We start from the raw sequence: 27500 nt of genomic DNA on the forward strand, positions 1-27500 counted from the left end.
CCCATATCTTTCTCTCGCTTGCACTCTCTCTCCCTCTCTCTCCCCTTCTCTCTTTCTCCCCCCTTCCCCCCTCCTCTCTCTCTCCCCTTCCCCCTCCCTCTCTCTCTCTCATTCCCGCCTCCCTCCCTCCTCTCGCTCTCGCTCTCTCTCTCTCTCTCCCCTTCCCCCTCCCTTACTCTCTCTCTCCCCCTCTCTCAGTCTCTCTCTCACCCCCCCTCTCTTTCTCTCTCTCTAGCTCTCTCTCTCTCCCCTCTCTCTCTCTCTCCCCCCCCTCTCTCTCTCTCTCTCTCTCTCTCTCTCTCTCTCTTCATGGCTTTCAGGTGTGTACTAATAGCAACCCGTGTGGGTGTACTTTCTTTTTTATATGCCAGCGCAGCAAATGTTGACTGTCGGTTCCAGATCAGAGCGACCCAGAATCGAATGGCGTTTTACTATTTTGCCTACAGGAGATTTAGAGTGATTGTTATCAGCAGGGTTTGATTAAATAAACGAAGAAAGGAGTGAAGAAGCAATGAATATTATTCTTTCTCAAAAAATGTAGTTGTTCTCACGTTAGTTCGTTCTTGTCCTATAAACTAGCACAGGTTAGTGCCACACACAAAACGTGACATGTGAACATAAAAAGGGCTGGTTTATTCCTACTGGAAAATCAAAAGTACTTTACTTTCCGCAACATTTTATTATCTGTTAACACTAGCCACCGCTAGTGACAACGGCTGCATTTTAGGGACAGGGAACGATGTTGAAATATGATGTACTTTTCCGTCCTTCCCTTCTACCTATTGATGTATCTTTGTTAGTTACATCTGATTTGTTTTAGAAACAGCAAATTTGCACATATTATTGATTATAGGTACCAGGCAATATTCAGAACTAGGAATAACAAACCTATGCTGATGATGGTAAATGGACAAGTAAGTAGCAGTGGGAATGTTAACTCAAAGTTATGTTAACCGTTCCTCTCTGTACTGTATGCATTTGTGTTCCGTTATCATGTACTTTCTTTCTTTCTTGATTTGGTGTTGAACGTCGTTTTCAACCACGAAGGTTATATCGCGACGGGGAAAGGGGGGGGAGATGGGATAGAGCCACTTGTTAATTGTTTCTTGTTCACAAAAGCACTAATCAAAAAATTGCTCCAGGGGCTTGCAACGTATTACAATATATGACCTTACTGGGAGAATGCAAATTTCCAGTACAAAGGACCTAACATTTCTTACATACTGCTTGACTAAAATCTTTACAAACATTGACTATATTCTATACAAGAAACACTTAACAAGGGTAAAAGGAGAAACAGAATCCGTTAGTCGCCTCTTACGACATGCTGGGGAGCATCGGGTAAATTCTTCCCCCTAACCCGCGGGGGGTTATCATGTACTGAAAACAACACCTGAAAGACACGTACAAACAGACAATCTTGCGATCTCTTGCCATCTGGTATAGTGTAAATGGAAAGCTCTATAGCTGATTGTTATACAAGATTGTGTAGACAAATACAGCAGGAATGGATTAAAGAAACAGTGTAATAGTTTACCAGCAGTTCGCTTCATTATCCTTGCAACTTGCAATTACTGATTCCCAGACTAAACATTCACAGCGGACTGTCAACGGCTGTGGATCAAACAACGTGTGTACTTTTGCCGAATAGATAAGCAAGATTCAATAAAGGAATATCTGCACAACACGGTCTGATAGTTTGATAGAGACTATATGGAACACGGACAAAGGAGACTACAAAAAAGCTCTTTAGTAAAGTACACAATATCAGGAGAAGGTTATGCACGGAGTTATTTGACTTTATTAATGGTGTGACAATAATAAACTCGCTGCATAATGAAAATGATCTGACCTCTTATTACACAGCGAGAAACTAAGTGCATAAGGAGAGCCCAGAAGTTTCGGTACAAAATGTTGAAACCCCTCAGGCTGGGGAATAAGTGAAGTCACAGAAACAGCAGTCTGCCAACGTCTGTCGGTACAGTGAAACTATACAGTTGTGCCAGAACTACTGACAGGTGAAACCTAGGTAAAAACCTCAGGGAAAAGAAATCAGCAGAAAGAGCAATCTGTTCACACATGATGTCAATCTCTCAGAACAGTGAAAGTACAGATGTTTCAGAACTAAAGGTGAACACCCTCGTGCAAACCTTCGGGGGAGGAAAGTATCTGTTCATACGTGATGGTAATCTATCTATTCTCTGCAGATGTATATGACTATACTAGAACACCTCGTGAAAACAACACACAAAGAGCAATCTGTTCACTCGTGAGATAATTATCCATCAATCTACTCTCTTCTATGCAGTACTGAAATACCGATGTGTTACTACTAAGCAAAAATTGAGAAACCTCGTGAAAACCCAAACAGTAGAAAGATCAATCTGTGCATACAAGATAATTATCCATGGGTAAATTCCTTCTGAGCAGACAGTGTATAAATACCGAGGTGTTTCTACTAAAACAAAAATTGGGAAACCTCGTGAAAACCCAAGCAGCAGAAAGAACCATCAAGTCTGTGCATACAGGATATCCATTTTCTTGTAGTAGTCCTTGCCATTAGTCTATCTCTTCTGTGCAGACAGTTCCGATGTGCTACTACTACCTAAAAAAAACTGGGAAACCTCGTGAAACCCCCAGCAACAAAAAGAGCAACCTGTGCATACAAGAAGTCTACCAGTCTATCGCTTCTTTGCAGGTACTGTACCAGGGCCGGATCTGGGGGGGGGGGGGGGGTTCCTGGGGTTCCGGAACCCCCCCCCCCCCTGGCCATCCAATGTACCTCTCAGAGAAAAAAAAATGTGGACTTTGGACCCCTGCCTTCAGTTGGAACCCCCTCCCCCCCCCCCCCCCCCCCCCTCAAACGAACTTGGTCCGGCCCAGTGTACCGATGTGCGAGTACAAAAGGTGGACAATCTCACAAAAGCTTGGACGACATGGAGAACAAACTGTGCATACAAAATATCCATCGGTCTATCTTTTCTGTGCAGGCAGTTAATGTACCGATGTGTGAGTACTAAAACCTTGTGAAAGCCTCAACGACAGAAAGAGCAATTTCTGCACTATAAGATATCCATCAGTCGATTTCTTCTGTGCAGACAGTACCTAGTATGTGTGAGTACTAAACGTGGAAAACATCGCAAAGGCCTCAGCGACAGCAGGGACCTATATTAGAGGTCTATGGCGACAGGAAGAGCAATCTGTTCACACGTGATGTCCATCTATGTGTACACTGAGTGTAGACAACACGGCTTCCTCTTGCCTGGCTATAAGTGAATGCACGTGGTGTCCGTCAGTTCTACCTGTCTGTCTGTCTTTCACGCATAGCTGACGGGTCGCTAGGGAGAGCATCTGGCCGTGGTCTGTGTGGGTATAACGCCACGCACAACAAAGATATACACCTGAGAGAAATAATGGCAACTATGCAACTAGCTAGCTTTGACCTACACAATGTGTCGACGATTGCACGATTTTACAAGGGCTTTACAAAATGCATTACTGCAAAATGTCAATTCCTTGCGATCTCAGTGGTTGCATCTTGGCAGTTGCCCATCAATAAAAAATGTGTCTGCAGGCAGTTTACAAATTTTCTGCGAATGGTTTTCCTGTGTTGGCCGTTTTGTGTGTGTGTGTGTGTGTGTGTGCGTGTGTGTACGTGTGTGTGTGTGTGTGTGTTTTCTTTTTCGCTAACAGAGAGACACCCCAAACACCCCATAGTCACGTGACTAAATAATTGAATGGACACCCGTATCGTTATTGTTTTACTAGCTGGTTCTTCTGTTTGATTATTAACCGACACTGAAGAGAACATAATTTCCTGACTCGGCATTTACCAAAATATGAATCAAAATACAACCATTCAGTCATTGCATGTTGAGCTTCCATAAGTACGAAACAAAACGATGTAACGTATTCTCAGAAGCTAGGCAGTCAGCAGGTTAATGTGAAACCTCCAGGAGACTTGGCATACATCTGACCTGTTTTCGTACACTTTGTTACAGTATTATTGGTGCTCGCTGTTGCGTGAAAACGTACAGTCACAGAAGCGTAAAGTGGGATTAAGCGGCCTGGTATTATGTAAAGGCGTATGGTTCCAGTGCTCCAAATGAGCACGGCATGGTGGTTAATGACTGTAAATAAGCTAAGAACGGATTCGATATGCACACCAGCATAGCACTTAACACGAATAATTGAAGAACGAACCATGTCCGTGAACTATTACTTCAGTGTATGCATGTATTAATTCTTCACATAGTAATACACTCACAGACATCCAGACACAGACACACAGACACAGACACACACACACACACACACACACACACACACACACACACACACACACACACACACACACACACACACACACACACACTGAAAGACAGACAGACAGGCATACTAACAAACAGACAGAAACAGAGAGAGCAAGGTAAAGAAAAGCTATTAATTGTGCTTAGTCCCTCCACCTATCTCTCTTCCCCCCTCCCCTCGCCCAACCCATCACTTACGCCTACATACCCCCAGCGGGACTACCCCCCCCCCCCCCCCACCCACCACCCCCGCCTCTGCCCCCCACTCCTTCCCCTACTCTGCGTAGATAATGTAGTCTCTTACGTAGCATGAAGCGTGTCTGTTACTGATGGATGACGCTGACATAAATGCACGCCAATCAGAGTCGATGTACGGTATGTGCAGAAATGCCTCTGCCTACACAAATTGCGTCCAGTTATGCCAACAACTGTGGAGTGTTTTCCTCCAGGAATGCAGCACTAAATGATGCATGTTGCTGTGATCTGTTAACAAAAGCTGTGGTTGTAGACAAGAGTCAAGAAACAACTCATTCTAGGTGCCAAAATCACCCCCAGCATTGTTTGTTTGCTTGTTTGTTATGGTGCAGCCACAGGATTCTTACATTTTCCTTTTTGCTGAATTTACTAACAGTGAGAGAGAGAGGCCTATCTTTTTCAACGCATTCGTTTGTTTTCATACAAAAACTAATTTGCTGTTGAGCACTATGTTGTTCCCCAGATCCAACAACAGAGACAGACAGACAGAGGGAGCGAGAGAGGGGAGAGAGAGAGAGTCAGACACTGAGAGGGGAGAGAGAGAGAGTCAGACACTGAGAGGGGAGAGAGAGAGAGTCAGACACAGAGAGGGGAGAGAGAGAGAGTCAGACACTGAGAGGCAGACAGAGACAGACAGACCAAGACATAGACAGAGAAACAAAACGGCATAGATTCAAACAGACTAACTAAGCTACCAGGGACAAACTCAAAGACAGCCAAAGTGACACACACACACAAATTTCAGCAAAAACTATACTGTCTCCGAGCTTATTGCTTCTTCTTCCTGTCTTACTATTTTTGTTGTTTTTTAATCATGCATTACTTTGCTCTGGCACTGGAAACCCGTTGGCTGACATCCAAAGCTCTGCCGGCTGTGCACAAGACTTCGTAATTGAAAATTATCGCCGACTGCGAGCGAAACGGCATGATTAACTGACGCCGGGGATAAGGATGGGGCACCGTTGCGTAAATGCACATGTGGCGTCTAATGGTGGGTATTTTGAAGACCAGTATTTATTTGTCTAACCTTTGCCTTGCTTCCAGCAATCAGAGGACGTGTATGATTGGATAAATCGTTGTTGGGGGGGGGGGGGGGTGATAGGTTGGGATCTGGGACATAATAATTAATTGAATGATTGCGTGTTGATGATTTTCACGAGGTTATTTGTCGAAATTTAGGGTAACATTACTTCTGAAGCTACGAATGTGTGTCCTTCTCTCTCTCTCTCTCTCTCTCTCTCTCTCTCTCTCTCTCTCTCTCTCTCTCTCTCTCTCTCTCTCTCTCTCTCTCTCTCTCTCTCTCTCTCTCTCTCTCTCTCTCTCTCTCTCTCTCTCTCTCTCTCTCTCTCTGTGTGTCTGTGTGTATGTGTGCGTGTGTGTGTGTGTGTGTGTGTGTGTGTGAGTGTGTGTGTTGTATTGAGTGCGAACGTGATTATAGGCATGCGGCGCGCGTGTGTGTGCGAGTCGAATTTTCGTTTCCTTTGTATTATATTGACATACATGTACATTTCAATGTTCTATTATGCATTATGTAGTCGTATAGGTAATGCTGTAATTAGTAATACTGTATGTTTGCGATTGACAATTGTCCTTTTATTGTCTTTATTTTTATGTCTTAGTTTAGCAGGGACAGATTGTAAGACTAGGCGTGAGCCTAAAATCTCCATCCTTGAGTAATAAAGTTCGCTCGATCGTTCGTTCGCTCGTTCGTTCTCTCTCTCTCTCTCTCTCTCTCTCTCTCTCTCTCTCTCTCTCTCTCTCTCTCTCTCTCTCTCTCTCTCTCTCTCCCTCCCTCTCTCTCTCTTTCAGACATACACACGCGCGCAGTGCCTATCTCAAAGTAATCATATTGGGGGCATGGTTGTTTGTTTGTTTGTTTGCATGGAATTTAGTTTCTTTGTTTGTTTCTTTTTATGTTCGTTAGTTTGTTCAACCCAGCGAAATGTCCTCAGATTACTGATTTACCAGATCAATGTCAACACGACTGGTCTAAAATTACACCTCCCAATCCCCCCCCCCCCCCACCCCCTTTCCCTCTCCAAAAACTTTAAGACCGTTCTTACTTTCGGCAACCTCCCTGACAACAAGAAAACTTTCTTGAACTTGTACACAGGAATCATATCGAGACAAGCAATGTCTTATATTTACTTTTACTTCAAGGCATGCAGGACAGTGCCCGAGATTTCTACCGTCCCAGACCCAAGATTCCGCAGAAGACCCAGGTAATTTGTAGCCCTACCTTATCACCCCAAGGTTAGGTGAAGACGCGCCTTATCACCTGTATCTCCCTTACTACAATCTTTACACCGGCTGCTTCTCAGGATTTTCGTGTAACATCCGCTACCCCCCTCTCTCTGACACTTCAACCTGAGAGCATTCCCCTACGGACTTTCACTGTAAGGGAACGCTCTTTGCTTCAACTATAAAGAGTTCGGAAGAGACCATACTTTTACCGTGTACAACTATACCGTCAACTGAATGAAATTCATGGCTATTGGGGGGGGGGGGGGGATTCTAGACAAAAGGTGCATGCTACTGCCGTTAAAATTGTACTGGAATAAGATTCCTGGGGACCTCAAAAGCGAAAAACGCATACGCAGGCAGCCATGAAGGCAGTCACGCACGCACACACATACACACACACACACACACACACACACACACACGCACGCACGCACGCACGCACTCACACACGCACACACACACACACACACACACACACACTCACACACAAAACACACATTTGCAAGTCCAGACATTAGCGTGCATAGGAAGACTAGTCAGGTGCATTCAAATCCTGCCTTACAGTTACAACACAAACCTGTGCCAAACATTTTGTTAAAAGTAAAGTTTCTTCACCAACCTGAAGCACAGCATCAACAAAACGCGAAGCGACTCTTCTTTCCCGACTTCGTATCTATACTTTGTTCGAAAGGACGAGTGCATGAGGAGGGGTGGGGGGCGGCTACAGACGCTTATATACATTGTTTGGGGGTATTAGGCTCGATTTTGCTTTAGAACGTGCACTTTCTTCTTCTCTTATTCCTTCTTGTATAATAAAAAACAAGTCGCGTAAGGCGAAATTACTACATTTAGTCAAGCTGTGGAACTCACAGAATGAAACTGAACGTAGTCCGCCGCTAGTGCAAAAGGCAGTGAAAGTGACGAGCCTGTTTGGGTAGCGGTTGCGCTGTGCACGCTTTACTGTACCTCTCTTCGTTTTAACTTTCTGAGCGTGTTTTTAATCCAAACATATCATATCTATATGTTTTTGGAATCAGGAACCGACAAGGAATAAGATAAAATAGTTTTTAAAACGATTTCGGAAATTTAATTTTGATCATAATTTTTATATTTTTAATTTTCAGAGCTTGTTTTTAATCCAAATATAACATATATATATGTTTTTGGAATCAGAAAATGACGAAGAATAAGATGAAATTGTTTTTGGATCGTTCAATAAAAAAAGTTTTTAATTACAAGTTTCCGATTTTTAATGACCAAACTCACTCATTAGTTTTTAAGCCACCAAGCTGAAATGCAATACCAAACCCCGGCCTTCGTCGAAGATTGCTTTGCCAAAATTTCAATCAATTTAATGGAAAAATGAGGGTGTGACAGTGCCGCCTCAACTTTTACAAAAAGCCGGATATGACGTCATCAAAGGTATTTATCGAAAAAATGAAAAAAACGTCCGGGGATATCATACCCAGGAACTCTCATGTCAAATTTCATAAAGATCGGTCCAGTAGTTTAGTCTGAATCGCTCTACACACACACACAGACAGACAGACAGACAGACAGACAGACACACATACACCACGACCCTCGTCTCGATTCCCCCCTCTATGTTAAAACATTTAGTCAAAACTTGACTAAATGTAAAAATTAAAAAACCAGCTAAAGATAACTGCTTCCATCGTTTGTGCTGCACTAAGCACTTTGCTTCGCATCCGCACCTGTTGCTTCTAATCATTTCCTTGTCATTTCCTTTTCACTGACTCGGAGTTACGTGTATATTTTGGGCGACGTTATCATCTCTGCTATCTCCGGTAATCGTTTTTGTTTGCGTTTTGTTTTTCAGTGGCGACATCATCATCCTCGCTGTCTACAGAATTCGTTTAGTTTTTATAATTGTTTAGCAGTTCTTTCAGCAAGTCTGTTTCCTTCTTTGTATCAGTTTTGGGTTTGTTTGTTTGTTTGTTTTACTGTTCGGTCATATGGGCTATTTGTGGTAATCATTTAAGGGGTACTTTTTCCTGGTTATACTTACTGCAACCTGTGTGTTTGTGTTTTAGCGATCATGCTCCACTCCTGTGATCTACAGTTCAGTTCAAAACCTCATCGCGATGTAATTAAAATAGATTCTGCGTTGGGCACCCACTCCCCTCTTCCGTTAACCCACCCTACCCAAACCCCATCCTGACACCCCCTTCCACCCCCCACCCCCCCCCCCACACACACACACACACACACACCACACATACACACACACGCACGCACACACACACACACACACACACACACACACGTCCGCCCCAAACCCCCATCTCCTCAATCCGCATATCGACCCCGCAGTCTTTAGTGAATAGACTTTTTGGTATTGCTATTTTAAGTCAAGATTGCCGCAAACAGCAACTTCCTTCGCGCTAAATACGATACAGTTGACCCTTTTAACTGGCTGGTTAGTTGGTTGGTGTGTTGGTTGGCGGATTGGCAAGTTGGTTGGTCGGTTGAATCGCACAACTATTATATGTTTGTATCTTTGTGTTTGGACATTGGTAATTCACTTTCTTGATCTCGGTATCACTGGCACAGCATCTACCATCGGCTCTTTGAAAGGATTGTTATGAATTACTTCATCGTAGGATTAAACTGAATCAAAATGGGTTGGTGCAGCATTAACTTTTAAAATGTCAGGAAACTGTACGTTGGAAGTAAAGTAAAACCATACTCCAGCAATATAAAAAAACAGATAAAATATTGTGGAGACGCGTATAAAAGTATGCGTACATTGCATTATAACATTCTCAGCTTTCAAGCGGTTCCAGCATGCAAGGGAGGCAACTCCTGTTCTTACACAGCAATACGTTGTACAGCCAAGGGCAAAGAAGAGATGAGCTGAACTATGTTGCATCATAGGCTAGACTGAACAGGAAGGAAAAACGACGCGTTTGCTAAAATTAAATTCCACGTTACACTGCTCATAATTATCTGCAATCTATGACAGTATTATACAGAGCAAGGCGTTACACCTTGCCAACGACGACAGTACTGAGGATTTTTCAAATCACAACAAATGCCCAAGATAAAACGTCAAATACGATCTTATAAATATAGACTAGGCAGAAAAGCTTTAGAAATAATGTACAAATCCTTCATATTGCCACATTTTGATTATGCTGATGTTCTCTGGTATAACTGCCCTAAGGAGTTAGCCACCGAGCTCGAAAGTATTCACTGTGATGCAATTCGAACCATTGTTGGAGCAGTCCGCGGTACAAGCCATCAAAAATTGTACGATGAGTCAGGCTTTATTTCATTACTAGAGAGGCGTAAACGTCATAAATTGATATTATTTCACAAGATCGTTCACCGCAAGGTGCCAAACTACTTATTTGCGATATTGCCACCATTGATATCAACCCATATCACCGGCGCAGACCTCTAGACAGGAAAGTTCCATCGTTTAAAACTGAATTATACAGAAACTCATTTCTCCCATCTACTACACAACTCTGGAATTCTTTACCAGACTATATAAAAATTAGTGACTCCCTAAGTGAATTTAAGCACTTTTTGTCAAAAAAACGATTTAAGTCCGCCGTGTTATTTTTATTCTGGAGATCGTATGTCACAAATAATTCACTGTAAGCTCAGGTTATATATAAGTGATCTTAATAACGATCTAGTGAGACGTCACGTTGCTACAGATGCAACTTGTGACTGCGGATTCCCGTCCAAATCCGTAAAACACTTCATACTCGATTGTCCGAATTATCGCGAAGCACGTCAAGAAACTATACATACCCTCCCTAATCACACAATTCACCTCCCCCACCTTTTAAACGGAGACAGACAGTATTCTTTAGATTTGAACAGGAACATTTTTTCCACCGTACACTCGTTCATTGAACGTTCAGGCCGCTTTGGGCAAACCAAAACTGATAAATGCTCTACAAGCCGGACAACAACTTTAACTTCTGCACATCTTCTACCCATCCCTCTTCTTTTATTCATCTTCTTCCCCCCCCCCCCCCCCCTCCCCCCCCCCTCCTTCCTTTTACTGTCTTTCTTTATAATCATTATGCAACGTTTATTACGTTATTAATAGATTTGGTTTATTTAGACAAATTGTTCAGCCGTTACCGCCTTATGTTGTACTGTCATGCAGGAACACCACTATAAGCTTCTAGCTTGTTGCTGTTTCTGTGAACTGTGTATACAATGTCATGATTGTAACCTTTGTTAAAATAAACTTATGTTTAAACCAAATACGATTGAGCCCAAAAAGCAAAATCTGTATCAGAAACCAAGTTGCTGGTATGGCAGAACTTTTGAGTTACTCTATGCTGGTTAAATGCGAACAACTTGTCTTCGTGTTGTCAACCGTATTTCAACGCACCTATCGAAATGACGGTAAAGTAGCCAACTGACGATAATCAACTGACCTTCAAACAAAGTCTGACCTAACACAAACAGAGCCCCAAGTCAGTTATTCCAAAGAGAGAGAGAGAAAAAAAAACCATGTAAAGGCTTGGAGCAGTCTACCTCCATTCATGCCCTTGATCATCCTTCGGCGAAAGGTGTAACTCACAGAGGTGACTGCTTCGCCGGTATTAGGGGGCGTGGCAGTGCCAACAAGATGGCGAAAACACAGGTAAAAGAAACATCCATGAGCCTAAAAACCAAAACACAAATTCTTTCACAGCATGACTGAATTGAAAAATACTTACATAGACAGCAACCGTGGACAAAAAAAGCTTCACAGGTGTCAAAATATAGATCCGACTTTCTCTGTATATACTACACACTGGCCGCGAACTTCTCACTGTGTGTTGGTTCTCGCCCTTCTTCTTCTTCTTCGCTTCTTACTGGGGGTGCTTGTAGCATAGACACACACACAGACACGCGGTCCCCCCTCCACAGAAAAGATCAAACGTCGTGCCACTTCCCCAGCCCAAATGCAAAAGGCCAGAGATGCAGAATCAATCCGAGATGGAGATGGAGAGAGAGAGATATTTTCGAGCACAATACTCAACCACCAACCGGCTCCGAGCCACCACCAGAGAGAGAGAGAGAGAGAGAGAGAGAGAGAGAGAGAGAGAGAGGAACGCAGAACGTCATAGGTTGAAAGTGGGGAAAAAGAGCATGCATCGGACATTAGCTTCGCTTTTACCTGCTTGCACCCAGCCCCCACAGACAGGTGACTGAAAAATGCTTTCCCTCTTTGGAGGATGGAGAGGGAGAGAGAGTGAAAGAACGGGGGCTTGAGTAATTGAGTGAGACGCATGAACTGAGAGAGAGAGAGAGAGAGAGAGAGAGAGAGAGAGAGAGAGAGAGAGGAATAGAGAGAGAGAGAGAGAGAGATACACACACACACATGAAAAAATTAAGAGACATAAGCTCGCTCTCTCTCTCTCTTTCTCTCTCTCTCTCTCTCTCTCTCTCTCTCTCTCTCTCTCTTTTTTATTTTAAACGCAGACAGCATCGTATTTTTCTTTCTTATGAGACAGGGAAAGTACTTTCACCTTCTTGTACGCCAAAGAGACAAAAATGCAGTTAGGTAAAAACAAATTTGGCATCGACCGAACTAAGTGAACTTACGAAAAGAATGCGTTTCTTTATTTTTACATGTCACTGAAGCGGTTATATAGCGTAATTTACGCACAGAAAATTGGCATGTCATAAAATACACACACATCACTTTCATGTTGCACGCTATTCTGGTGGAATGAGGGTTTGTTTGTTTGTGTGTTTTTAAATACTACTACGGGAAATTGCCAGGTGTATAATTCTCTCACGGTGATTTTTTTTCCTTTTCTTTCGTGTTATTTTTTTTTTTTATAAAATCATCGTTCTGAAACAAACTAAGGCCTGTTGTTTTGTTCACGGTTGTTACATTTTCACATTTATGTGCATCGAAGCTACGGAAACGGTGCCATTTTTCTACAAAGCTGAGAGCATGCGCAGTAATAGCGAGTGTTTTTATAGCTATGCACATGCATATTTTCGCCTTGCAGGTTCGTTCCTTCTCCATCTTCATCCAATCTCGTTGGCTGCAGGGGTGACCCTAAGACCGATTATTACTGGCACAAGAAATAAGAAGCGACAGCACTATAACACACACACACACACACACACGTCACACACACACACACACACGGCACACACACACACACACGTGACACACACACACACGTCACACACACACACACACACATACGTGACACACACACGCGCGCGCGCGCACGCACGCACAACTAAGAGAACGGTTCATGTAGGTATCAGAAGGGGTAATAGGAAGAGGAAGGACCCGGGAGACGTATTCTTAAATTAGGGCATGGTGGTCATGGGAGAAATTAATCCAGTCCCAGAAGTGGGGTTTGAAGAAGAAGTCGGGCTGGAGGTTAATGGAATGAATTTGATGGAGAGGGGGAGGGGGTGTGACCAGAATTCCCACAATTACGCGGATAACTTGCTCCAAACCCTCCACAGTAATGTTGTTGCTGCGTTAATATATCTCGGTCCGGTGCAACACACCGAGTCGTAATTTTCCTTCCGAACCGCAGCAGAGGAGGAAAAGGTTGAGACTGCTTAATGTACAAGCTGCCCCATAGAGGGAGGAAATGAAAGCAAACCAGACAGGTTAAAATAACATCCTAACGGGCGCAACGTTCTGAAGCACAGGTAGACAGGCAGCATGCAGGCCTCATTCAAGGTGCTACGCCGAGTGCGCCGTCCTGTGGGCAATACAGCCACTACAAACCTTGCTGAAAATACATACACTTCAACCACTACACAACTTTGCCCAAAACACACACAACTTAAAGGTGCATTGCTTCCCGCGTGAACGAACATATTCCCAAGCACAGACTCCTGTCCAAGATGTTACTAACCTCGCTGAAAATACATACACTTCAACCGCTACACAACGTTGCCCAAAACACACACAACTTAAAGGTGCATTGCTTCCTGCGTGAACGAACATATTCCCAAGCACAGACTCCTGTCCAAGATGTTACTAACCTCGCTGAAAATACATACACTTCAACCACTACACAACGTTGCCCAAAACAGACACACAACTTAAAGGTGCATTGCTTCCCGCGTGAACGAACATATTCCCAAGCACAGACTCCTGTCCAAGATGTTACTAACCTCGCTGAAAATACATACACTTCAACCACTACACAACGTTGCCCAAAACACACACAACTTAAAGGTGCATTGCTTCCCGCGTGAACGAACATATTCCCAAGCACAGACCTGTCCAAGATGTTACTAACCTCGCTGAAAATACATACACTTCAACCACTACACAACGTTGCCCAAAACAGACACAACTTAAAGGTGCATTGCTTCCCGCGTGAACGAACATATTCCCAAGCACAGACCTGTCCAAGATGTTACTAACCTCGCTGAAAATACATACACTTCAACCACTACACAACGTTGCCCAAAACACACACAACTTAAAGGTGCATTGCTTCCCGCGTGAACGAACATATTCCCAAGCACAGACTCCTGTCCAAGATGTTACTAACCTCGCTGAAAATACATACACTTCAACCACTACACAACGTTGCCCAAAACACACACACACAACTTAAAGGTATATTCCTACTTCAAGGTACATTCCTTCCCGTGTGAACGAACATGTTCGCAACCATCGATCTGTCCAAGATGTCACGTGACAAAAGAGCATTCTTCCACTTGGACACACGCCAAAAATCAAGAGCCTGGCTGATTTCTGACAGAATTAATTTACGAGATTGACATGGGTTTCACCTGGTCCTGCAAACTGAAATAATTTAGCACCAAAGACTGATCCAACTCTGCAGTGAAAGCAGCATGCAAAGCTGTAGTTTGGTGGTGTATGTCCATACAAGCAGAAGAATGTTCGTATCCCACGTACGAGCCTGGACACCATCAGCGTTTTCTTGCCGCTGACATTGTAGTTTGAGTCTGAAGTCCCAAAATGTCCCTTTCTTCATCTACTTTGTTTTAGATTATAGGCCACATTCTTTATTTCGATATGATTTAAAAGTGTATTAGCATTATTTTGACCTAGTTTGACCGGCAGCGCCTGAATAAAACGTTTTCTGTGTAGGTTTAAATACATAACCACACTTAATGTAAGCAAAGTTGTTGTGTGGTCCCAAGTTTTTATTTTAACATAAGTCAAGTTTTGACTAAATGTTTTAACGTAGAGGGGGAATCGAGACGAGGGTCGTGGTGTATGTGTGTGTGTGTGTGTGTCTTTCTGTCTGTCTGTGCGTGTGTGTGTGTGTAGAGCGATTCAGAGTAAACTACTGGACCGATCTTTATGAAATTTGACATGAGAGTTCCTGGGAATGATATCCCCGGACGTTTTTTTTCCGTTTTTTTCGATAAATGTCTTTGATGACGTCATATCCGGCTTTTTGTAAAAGTTGAGGCGGCACTGTCACACCCTCATTTTTCAATCAAATTGATTGACATTTTGGCCAAGCAATCTTCGACGAAGGCCGGACTTCGGTATTGCATTTCAGCTTGGTGGCTTAAAAGTCAATTAATGACTTTGGTCATTAAATATCTGAAAATTATAAAAAAAAAACACATATTTTTATAAAACGATCCAAATTTACGTTCATTTTATTCTTCATCATTTCCTGATTCTAAAAACATATCAATATGTTATATTTGGATTAAAAACAAGCTCTGAAAATTAAAAATATAAAAACTATGATTAAAATTAAATTTTCGAAATCAATTTAAAAACACTTTCATCTTATTCCTTGTCGGTTCCTGATTCCAAAAACGTATAGCTATGATATGTTTGGATTAAAAACACGCTCAGAAAGTTAAAACGAAGAGAGGTACAGTAAAGCGTGTTATGAAGCACAGCGCAACCGCTACCGCGCCAAACAGGCTCGTCACTTTCACTGCCTTTTGCACTAGCGGCGGACTACGTTCAGTTTCATTCTGTGAGTTCCACAGCTTGACTAAATGTAGTAATTTCGCCTTACGCGACTTGTTTATTATAACATGCCACCCTATGTTACCTGAATAAAATAAGGACGAATCTGTGGCGGTGCACAATATCGTGTACACAAGAAGGTGAGTAACTTTAAACCACTCAAAATAACTGGCTGAAAATACATAAACTTGCCTTCTGCTTGTCACAAAAGTGAAGGAGTTGAAGTGTCTGTTTGGCAGCTAAGCTGGACTTGAAGTGTTACTGACCTAATTATCGCAGCTAAAACGACTGAATGAGCTCCAAGCCTTACTGACATAATTATCGTGAAAACGAACTGTTACGCCTCACTCGCCTGTCTATCGTCACAGACGCGAATTTTCTGCATTGTGACCAACATAATTTTGACAGCTAAAAGTGACCCTGAAGCAAGACTGGAACAATTATCTTCCACAATGAACGAGAACGTTAACACCCCCCCCCCCCCTCCCTACTCTTCCAAACCGGGAAGAAAAACGCGTCAAAAGTACTACTTCTACTGGTGAACCCTACTGCTAAACCGTATGTCGAATCCACGGTCAACTGGGCACCTGAAACATTGTACAACCTCAGCCCTATACTACTAGCTGGCAAAGTAAAATCAATGATATTCCACTACTACAGTAATATCAGCCGTGACATAGGTAGATATCATTGGTAAACTTACAAGCAAAGATATTCCACTACCACAGTAATATAGCCGTGGCAGAGGCAGACATCTTTGGTACAAGTCAGCTCTTTTCCATCACACTGCCGCTACCTGCAGATGTCTTGCAGACATCAAAGCATTGTAAGCGCGGCAGGAATGCGTGTTTGGTAAACAGTTAGATCAGAACCGTGCACACACGCCGGCCGGATGCCAAGAACGCCTGGAGCTTTCGTCATCGAGACCCACTGCGCCATGCAGGACCCACTCTACACACAATATATTATGCTGAGTATAGAAACGAACGAAATTAGTTCCGGTAAAAGACTAAATCATCCCTTGTCTCAAAGATTTCGTGATGTTAGCGGTTGCCACTGAAGTATATAGGAATCAACGATATTGTAGGCTACGCTAAGTAATGTAGGTTAGAATATCCTTTGAAGGAACCACTTAAGTTTTTCACACAAGCTCCTGAACAAGACCAAATCGTTCCTTGTCTCAACGATTTCGTGATGCTAGCGGTTGCCACTGAAGTAAAGGTATCACTTGGATACGGTATGTGCTTGAAAGAAAAAAATCCAAACTTTCTTATCTACCTTGGATGCAACTCGTGTTCTTCAAAACATTTTAACCTGTCAAGTAACAGACTTGTTCAAACAGGCGAACAGACATGAGCCACGAACGTTCACTTCAAGGAATACCTGTCTCTGGGTGGTCCTCTCTCTCTCTCTATCTAAACAGGAACCTTAAAAATAAGACCCAGCCGAAAAAAGAAAACTCCTTTAAAGACCGGATAGGTGGAATAAAACCAGGTTGGTGGGAAACATGACGGGCGCTGTGGCGGGGTGGTAAGACGTCGGCCTCTTAATCGGAAGGTCGAGGGTTCGAATCCCGGTCGCGGCCGCCTGGTGGGTTAAGTGTGGAGATTTTTCCGATCTCCCAGGTCAACTTATGTGCAGACCTGCTAGTGGCTTATCCCCCTTCGTGTGCACACGCAAGCACAAGACCAAGTACGCACGGAAAAGATCCTATAATCCATATCAGAATTCGGTCGGTAAAAGAAACACAAAAATATCGAGCATGCTTCCGCCGAAAGCGGCGTATGGCTGCCTGGATGGCGGGGTAAAAACGGTCATACACGTAAAATTCCACTCGTGCAAAAAACACGAGTGTACGTGGGAGTTTCAGCCCACGAACGCAGAAGAAGAAGAAGAAGGTGGGAAACAGAAGTAAAACTATAGTGTCCCCCCCCCCTCCTCATTTTTTAAGACACCCCAATTTAAGACTCCGCCCCCCCCCCCTCCCCCTCCCCCCTCTTCTTTTCAAGACCAGGATTTGTCAGATTTACTATTCGTAACCTCTGTAAATTTACCTCCGTTTTACGACTCCCTCCATGTAAGACTGATTTTTTCAGATGTTTGAAGGTCTGTACAACTAAAAACTGACATGACATAATTATACCCTGTGGAAATAAATTGAGAACCCGTCAACCTACTTCCCCACAGAAACACCACCTTCTTCAACCTGTCGCCTAAAATAAATGCCAGACTCACAGAAAAAAACACACACCTGAGGTTCGTTTTCATTGCCTTCGAGAAAAGGTACGTTTTGAGGGCTCTGTATGTTAGGAGGAAGGGGGGGTGGCGTGATTTGGGTAAGTTTGTAAGGCTTGGGGATTTCCTGTTGACTGCCTATGAATACATTACCACACAAAAGTGCCAGATTAGCCGAAAAAGAAAGATCATTATTACTGCATTACAAACAAAACAAAAACTGCCAGATTAGCACAAAAAGAAGGCTCAGGAGGAAGATGTCCCAGGGCTCTGGAGCAGGGAAGAGCGGAAGAGGGGATGGGGGTGTGTGTATGGACTGGGGTGGTGGTGGTGGTGATGATGACTTACCCAGTCTAACCTGCGACTATGTATACATGTACTTTTCCCAGGTAGGTTCAGAGCGCAAGAGAACTACACGGAACACAGGGCAGACGGGAAGAGGCAGTCAAAGAGAATCAAACTGAACACAACTACAGACAACACGCCATACCTATGTTCCTCCCGGCTTTACTGGAAACACCTTCGCCTAATCGCAGCGCCGTTCTTCCAACCACCACTACAAGACTGGAGGAAAAACACTGCCAGCTGTCTTTACGTTGCCATGGAAACGGGCCAGTGGGGCAATGATAAAGCCAGTAAAGGTTAGAGGGGGGAGGAGGGGGAGGAGGGGGAAGGCAGGTAAGACTGAAGAAGCTCACCGGCCTCACCTGGCGGTACTTAACTGATTCCGATGGAGCGGTCCAGATTTAGACCACGCGGGTGGGTGACGTAACGAAAGTGCAGAGGGCAGAGTGCACGTTGCGGCAAAAGAACTGAACCGGTCGGTATCAGTGTGTGCTGTGAGAAGTAGTTCAAATCTAATTGTCTGCCACTGATTGACAAAAATTCTTGTCTTGGAAATTGTCTATGTTTGATTCTCAACTAGTCGTGCAGTCTTTGGTGTAACGCCACTGAGATGATCTCTCAGTCTGGCATTCCAACTGTCTGCACTCCAAAGATAAAATAAAAACTTATACAAGGATCATGTCCGCCGCCTACCTAGGGTCCATTCATGGCCGTCTGGTTCCCAGTCTATGTCTTAAGGCCTTTCTTAAACTGACCCTGAAGCTGACCAAAAAGTCAGTGCCAAAGTTACGTGAAGCGAGCTTCATCAAGTAGACTTCGCGAAGACGGCGACTTCGCCCAAATCATTTCACTGATTTGAAAACTTCGCAAGAATCTTAACGTACCAGATGCAGCGGTGCCTCCACCACCCCCACCCCAACCCCCCACCCCACCCCAACCCCTCTCTCATCCCTCCTTTCACCCTCTGCGTACGTGGCTACAGGTAGATGCGAGCGACTCAGAGCTGAGTTGTGCACACCGACATGCAAGCACATGTAGCACGTGCATGTTCGCTGATGATCACTGAGTGCTCCTTTCGGGAACTTGATATAACAAAAGCAATCAATCAATCAATCAATATGAGGCTTATATCGCGCGTATTCCGTGGGTACAGTTCTAAGCGCAGGGATTTATTTTTTATTTTGTTTTTATTTTTATTTTATGCAATTTATATTGCGCACATATTCAAGGCGCAGGGATTTATTTATGCCGTGTGAGATGGAATTTTTTTTACACATCACGCATTCACATCGGCCAGCAGATTGCAGCCATTTCGGCGCATATCCTACTTTTCACGGCCTATTATTCCAAGTCACACGGGTATTTTGGTGGACATTTTTATCTATGCCTATACAATTTTGCCAGGAAAGACCCTTTTGTCAATCGTGGGATCCTTAACGTGCACAATGTAGTGTACACGAAAAGCAGGTCAATTAGTGTTAATGTTCCCACCACAACAACAAAACATGTCATTGGTCCCACTTCCTAGATCTAGACAGCTAGCACTGACTGCATTGTGGATCCTCTCTTTCTCGGGAGGGCTCATTTTAACAATGCCTTATGCTTATGTGGCTGTCTCGCGAATACGCGCCCTGGGTGTGACGCAACATGGAAAAGGGTGAACGTTTTGAGGTTCAATCAACGTGATAATTAACCTCACATTGGTGTTATTCGGGAGATTACCGCTGATCCAATCCATCATCTGCAAACCTTGCCTAGGCATATTAGCTACCAAGTTTTAAAACGAGCGACTTCGCAAGACGGAAGGACTATGGGGGGGGGGGGGGGGTAACTGACGGGAGGGGGAATGTTACATCAGCTGCCTGTATACCAATTTATTCAGATTTAAGACTTCGCAGGATAGGAGTAGGGTGGACGGGGTATCACACACTGCCTGCATACCATTTTATTCAGACGAACGACTAGCAAGACTAGAGGAAGGGCGGGAGAAGGGGTGGGGGTGAGGGGGGAGGAGGAGGGGGGGGTGTTGGGGGAGCACCAAGTGCACGTGTACCAATATTATTCAGGCGAAAGACTCAGCAAGATGAGATGTAGAGAAAGGGGGTTGCGGGGGTTTCTACCTGAAGATGGGCCGGACTGTTCCTACCTGCCTCACACCTGTAGAGGGGCCATCACTTTCATCATCAAGATTGCCTATCACTACCTGAGCCATGTGGCGTCCCTGCTACGCCTCTGCTTACTCTTCGCTTCGAGTTTCTGCAACTTTTACCGCGTTTCTCACCTCATTAATTTTACTGTCTCTGCGTCCCATTTCGCTGCCTGGCTCATTGGGATTAACGACATTGGATAAGGTAAACACCAGTTGGAGCATCCCAGCGGTGCCGTTCTCGTTTTCTGTTCGAGAGATTAGTTTCACTTTTGCTCAGTTGAAGATTTGTTGGAAGAAGGATACTTGTTTGGAGCTGGTCGCGTAGCTTCATGCTACACCGTCGTTGACCAAAGTTTTCAAACTAATGACCATATGCATTTGTGCATCCCTCCATAAAAAACACTTAAAGCAGTAAGTTATTTAACCAGAAGCCCCCAAGAAAATAAAACACACGCAACATTTGTTCAGTAAAATATTTTAGATTGATTCCTCTATTATCAAGAGCCTTTTCCGCTCACTCACTCCATTGTCTACGGATATATTCAAACATGTCTCCAACTTCGCGGCCTCCAAGTTTGAAGTGACTTCAAAGAAACTCAAAGAAACTCCGCTCGCAAATGTTGGCGTAGTGATTTGCGTAGTAGCACGCACATAAATACACAGACAGACAGGACAAAAACATATGCACGCACGCACGCACGCACACACAGACACACATAACACACACACACACACTCATACTCACATACACACACACACACACTCACATTCACACTCTCACACACACACACACACACACACACACACACACACACACACACACACACACACACACGGCACAAAGAAAAACGCATCTGCCAACAGACAGAAACAGTCAACTTTTTACCAAGACAAAAACACAGGGTCAGTCAAGGACGAAGAAAAAGACAACTTACAGAGGCTAACGCCTTGGAATGGTGAGCAAGGGTACGGCCTTACTGTCACTTAAGTTCCCTGTAAAAGAAAAAGAAGCATTGATTAGTCACAGTCACTGCAAGTTTTGAAAGCAATTGCAAAATAAATATTCTCAAAAAAGAAAGAAATGCGCACAAAAAAGTTTTAAAAAAAAGAAAATAAGGGAAAGAAACATGATCAATCAATATACAAAGTCCTACACACAGGAGCTTGTATCCAATCGCCGGTCGATCATTATTTACAGTCCACTACTACGACATACTACTACTAAGTAGTAGTATGTCGTAGGTAGTAGTATGTCGTAGTAGTGGACCGTCGTAAATAATGATCGACCGGCGATTGGATACAAGCTCCTGTGGTCCTACATGCACAGTAATTCTCCATTTATCAAACAATATCATCATCATAGTTGGACCGGTACGGTTGGGAATAAGAATTGGTACCACACTAATAGGGTTAGGCCTACATCGAGTCATTGGACCACCGTAAAAGGAAAAGATATTCACAGGAACCAAAGCCCGACTACAAAACATAGGCTAGGACTTTCTTTCCCAGTAGAATTAGTCCAATCAAATTCTAGAGAGAAAAAAAAATCCGTTGGACTCTTTTTCCCAAAATGACAATTTTTCCGTTTACACCGGTACGGTTGGGAATAAGATTTGGTCGCACCCTAATACGGGTACATCGAGTCATTGGACCGCCGTATACCACCACTGAAGAAAGACAACCCGTTATTACACATCAGGGGCGGGGATGTAGCTCAGTCGGTAGCGCGCTGGATTTGTATCCAGTTGGCCGCTGTCAGCGTGAGTTCGTCCCCACGTTCGGCGAGAGATTTATTTCTCAGAGTCAATTTTGTGTGCAGACTCTCCTCGGTGTTCGAACACCTCCGTGTGTACACGCAAGCACAAGACCAAGTGCGCACGAAAAAGATCCTGTAATCCATGTCAGAGTTCGGTGGGTTATAGAAACACGAAAATACCCAGCATGTTTCCTCCGAAAACGGCGTATGGCTGCCTAAATGGCGGGGTAAAAAACGGTCATACATGTATGTAAAATTCCACTCGTGCAAAAAAAAACACGAGTGTACGTGGGAGTTTCAGCCCACGAACGCAGAAGAAGAAGAAGAAGAAGAAGAAGAAGAAGAATTACACATCATAGCACAGGAAGCAGGCCAAAAGTACACGTTTTATTTTGACCAGCCTCTGAGCTATCTCCTAACTTCGTGAAGAGTTAACGAAGGAAGACAACCCGTTATAACACATTGCAGAGGAAGGAGGCTGAAAGTAGCCTACAAGTTTTATTTTGACCAGCCTCTGAGCTATCTCCTATCGTGGAGAGTTAACGAAGGAAGACAACCCCATAATTGCACGCAGCACCGACGGAAGAAGGCCAAACAAACACGTTGTATTCAATCCAGCCTCTGAGTGTGTAGAGAGTAAACGAGAGAAGACAACGGGAAAGAACACTTTACATTCTTGTCAGCTTCTAAGTGATCTTGTGCGGAGAGTCAACTTGACGAGGAAAGACACCTCATTTTTGCACACTACATTGGAGGAAGCCAACATAATCCATTTTAACCGATGGCGCAGGACTGAGAGCACCCACAGACCATCCAACTCATGCCCCCGACCCGACCCTCTCTCCCCCAGTCTTTTTGTTCCTGTCCACACTAGTTCCTCCGCCGACCAATTCACAGACTCTTCACGGACTGTCTGGTCCCGTTGAAAAACAACTGTTGCGTCTTAGCTAAGAGCTCCTGTGACAGACATGCATTATCCCCCTAATGCACGTGCGTATTTTTGGAACACACTGTCATTTTCAGTCGTCAGAAGAATTCACAACCGCTATCTCGAGGATCTCCAGCGGATGCATATATCGGGAGTTTTGCAAGCAAGCCAGAGAGAATCACACAAACAAACAAACAAACAAACAACAAACAAAGAACAAACACAAGAGTCCCATCTGGGCGGTGCAATTTTCAAGTTGCATGAACATTCAAAACAACAAGAGAATATTCTCGGAAAAGTACTTTATAAAACATTGTGCGAGGATACAGTAACAAGTAAACTGTACACTTTCTACCAGCAACAAAATGATGTTATTTGAATAAACTTAAAGTTCCGCCATTTCAGGACTATCTGTCTATCTGTCTGTCTGTCTGTCTGTCTGTCTGCATGTGTGCGTAAGTGCGTAAATGCGTGCGTAAATGCGTAAGTGCGTGGGTAAGTGCGCGCGTGTGTGTGTGTGCGTGCGCGCGCGCGTGTGTGTTTTGTCCTGTCTGTCGGAATGTTTCTGTGTTAGCTACTACGTGTGCGTACGTCTGTCTGTCTGTCTGCCTGCCTAAACAGGTATTTTCTTGTAAGAATGAGCATCTCTCTCCCTCTCCCTTCTCCCGGCCCTGCCTCTCACAATCTGTCGAAGCATGTTTAGTCTTCCCTTGCACTCTGTACAACTTAGCGCTTCAAATCTCTTTTTTGTCGAAAAAGATGCACTGTGTAATAACAGTAACAACAACGAAAATATACAAAGTACACATCCACAGCAACATCTATACACCAGGAATACAGAATGACTCCAACAGACGCCATCTACGTGTACATAAAACATCTCTTTATATTCCTCGCTATCGGGTGCAATCTTTATAAGATTTGTGCTTGGAGAAAGAACAGCACCGACGCTGGTTTTATCGGCGCTTTGTGAAGTCTTGCTGAAGTCTTGAAGTAAAAATACCGCTCAGTGGTGAGTTATTCTTGAAAACGTTTAAACATAATGGTTCCCTGAAAGGATGATTTTCCTCACATTCCAGCCCTATGATTGTCGAGAACAGAATTAATAAACATACGTATACTCCTTCAGGTTCGTTACAAGACTACGACATCAGTGATCAGAATGCCGCACACACACACACACGTACGCATGCATGCTCGCACACACGCACACACACACACACACACACGCACACACACACACGCACGCACGCACATACACACTTACTCCCTCACACACACACACACACATGTGCATACACACACACACACACCTTACTTCACACACACACACCTACACACACACCTTACTTCATACACACACACACACACACACACACACACACACACACACACACACACACACACACTCCGACGCTCTGACATTAATATCTCAACGTCTAATAACTTTAACACAACTCTCGTGATGAATTACAGACAGCTTTTCAACACAGCAACAAAATGGGAAAACCCCAAAAGAAGCGCTTTTCAAAACGACCTTTCTCTCACCTCAAGAGCCAATCTCCGATCTTGGAATAATGCTCATTGCACATGTCACGTATCACCTACTCCTCTTTTAACAAGCACCCTGCATCTACACAACCAAAATACTGCAAATAAAAACAAATGTCTTTGTAAAAACACAAACCTGGTGAAATCGTTCCGGCTGATTATCGGAGCACACGAAACTATACAACGTGAAAACGCTTTCGACTGGAAACGTGGCAACTGTCAGCAGACTGACTGACACAACGAAAAAAGCTTCCTTGAAACTGGAGAGGTTCTTTTGGAATCTCAAAAACAGAATTTTTCGAGCCCGGTCTCTCCAGTCTGTCTGTGGTGTGGGTGGGGGGGGGGGGTGGGGGGGTGTTGGCAAAACGGCAGTCTAGCTGCTACACAAAACTTTATCTGGCGGCGCACAGATGGGGCAACTGCCAAAAAAGAACGAAGGGATAAAAACTGTGTGGTGAAAGAACGCATCACTACCATTCGAAATTAAACAATGTGCTGCCAGCGAAAGAAAAAGTTAAGTCAAAGAAATGTTTGCTTCAACGGTATTAGTTGCTGGAAACGTTGAGATGAACCTCGAAGACAATGTAGCCTTCTGCTTCAGTGTAGGTGAAGTCTTCTCGACCTCGCTCCCCACGGTAAGAAAGTAACAAACATCATGTACAGGGTTGAGTACAGGAACGAGCTTAGGTGGAAATCTCACTGAAGTGTTTGGTACCTCACCAAATAACTGGATACCACCGCACGCTCTCATAATGACTAAGTCTTTTTTTTTCTTTTTTTTTAAACAGACAAGCAAATCTTGCATGCTTTATGTGACCATCATGGGAGAAATCCATACTCCGAAGATACACAAACTACACCAAGTTATGATTGAAAACAATGTCTGGAGTATGAAAGATGGACCGCTTTAGAGTGTGTAGGGGGTTGTTTTTGTTTGTATATACCCCCAACCTTTTCCCCCACCCCCATCACCACCCCACCCACACCTCTCTCTCTCTCTCTCGCTTTCTCTCTCTCCCTCCCCTCCCTCTCTCTCTCTCTCTCTCTCTCTCTCTCTCTCTCTCTCTCTCTCTCCCTCCCACCCACACCCTCTTTCTCTCTCTTTCTCTCTCTCCCTCCTTCTCTCTCTCCCTCCCCCTCTCTCTCTCTCTCCCTCTCTCCCTTTCTCCCTCTCTCTCAGTCTCTCTCTCTCTCTCTCTCCCTCTCTCCCTCTCTCTCAGTCTCTCTCTCTCTCTCTCTCTCTCTCTCTCTCTCTCTCTCTCTCTCTCTCTCTCTCTCTCTCTCTCAGAATTCAATACAACGTAGATGGCCACTTACGCTAAAACACTGATGAAGATTGCTTATTTGTTTTAAAACGTGCGCACTAATTCACGTAAACCAAAAATATGCATGTCTTCACGTCAATGTTAACAAGACAAGTTCTTTTGATCATCATTCCAGGGTGAATAGCAACATAGCTGCCAATTAGATATCATATGGTGAGGAATCTTGATTCTGATTACAACAAATTAGGCTTTCGGGGGCAGATGGCTAAACAGCCAAATCCAAGAAGCAAAGATGTCTTTAAACTACGCTTCTCCCCCCCGGCCCTCTCTCTCTCTCTCTCTCTCTCTCTCTCTCTCTCTCTCTCTCTCTCTCTCTCTCTCTCTCTCTCTCTCTCTCTCTCTCTCTCTCTCTGCCCCCCCCCCCTTCCTGTCCGCAGTAGTTTGTACCAAGTTTACTGAGCACCTGTAGATCAGATAAGCTTCCCCGTTTAGAAAATGAAACGAGCAACTATTTTGAGATCAGCACCTCCCAAACATGAGAGGGCAAAGACGGGGAGCAGAGATAGATTGGGGAACTTCTGGACACATTCCACGTTCACCGCGGATGACTCATCTTCTCGGCTCTCTACTTCCGGGAAAACACAAACAACCTCAGTCTCCCTCTTTATAACCTACTCTACTCCTTTTCTTCTTCTTCTTCGCCAAAGACTGAGAATGTGCTCTTCCTTTTCGTCTTTGCAAAAGAGTAGCATTTTTCTCTTCTTCTTTTTTTTTCTTCTTCTAACGATTTTCTTTTGAAACAACTGAAGGCTTTACAAAACCCATTAACAACGCATGAAACCAGACCTTGAAGCAAACATAGCTGTTATAATAATCATGAAAATCGTGTGCTGCCGCATGGGGAATACAAACCTTCCATGTTTGAGTCACTGACTTTTTTGATTCCCAAAGCAACAGACGTTCTCTGTTTTTTTTGGAGAATGCACTTTGATTTTTGTAGCCGTTTCCAATCGCACTCGGTTAAGTACGCACACGCCATTACAAGCATGCTCAAATCCCCTCTCTCAGACAAAACACAATTCCCCCAGGAACTGTTTCTGATATAGACGCAAAGTCAGTAAGTCTGTTTCAATGTAATTGTCATTATTTTGCCATCCAATGTTTCTGATGGCGATATCCTCGAATCAGGTCTATCACGTGGGCAAAGAAAGTGTCAGTATTTGTACATCAAATGTCTTCTGATAGCAAAATCAACTTTACACGTCTATCTCACAGTAATTGAAAGTATTTTGCAATCTAATGCTCTTTACTTTTTCAGAACCCTGTCAACCTCAAGCTCAAGTTCAAATAATTTGCAAACCAACTGCTATGAAAAACACTCATGAGGCGTTCGGGGTGTACGGACAAGCCAAGAAGAACAAGTCGCGTAAGGCGAAAATACAATATTTGGTCAAGTAGCTGTCGAACTCACAGAATGAAACTGAACGCAATGCCATTTTTCAGCAAGACCGTATACTCGTAGCA

The 27500-nt window shown here is 43.9% G+C and overlaps 1 protein-coding gene across 11 annotated transcripts in view; it reads right to left on the reverse strand.

Annotated features, from left to right (window-relative positions):
- Nucleotides 1-27500, reverse strand: part of LOC138971189 (troponin I-like) — a 106066-nt gene that overhangs the window by 69144 nt on the left and 9422 nt on the right. For 8 of the 11 annotated variants that reach the window (XM_070343847.1, XM_070343845.1, XM_070343846.1 and 5 more), the window contains exon 2: nt 21412-21469. The gene's annotated coding sequence lies outside the window, so the exon portion shown is untranslated. Of the gene's footprint in view, nt 1-11521; nt 11863-21411; nt 21470-24847; nt 24976-27500 lie in introns of those variants that run through there. The other 3 variants (XM_070343840.1, XM_070343841.1, XM_070343848.1) reach the window with 3 other exon arrangements.

Source organism: Littorina saxatilis, linkage group LG7 (assembly GCF_037325665.1).
Source record: "Littorina saxatilis isolate snail1 linkage group LG7, US_GU_Lsax_2.0, whole genome shotgun sequence".
Taxonomy (NCBI): domain Eukaryota; kingdom Metazoa; phylum Mollusca; class Gastropoda; order Littorinimorpha; family Littorinidae; genus Littorina; species Littorina saxatilis.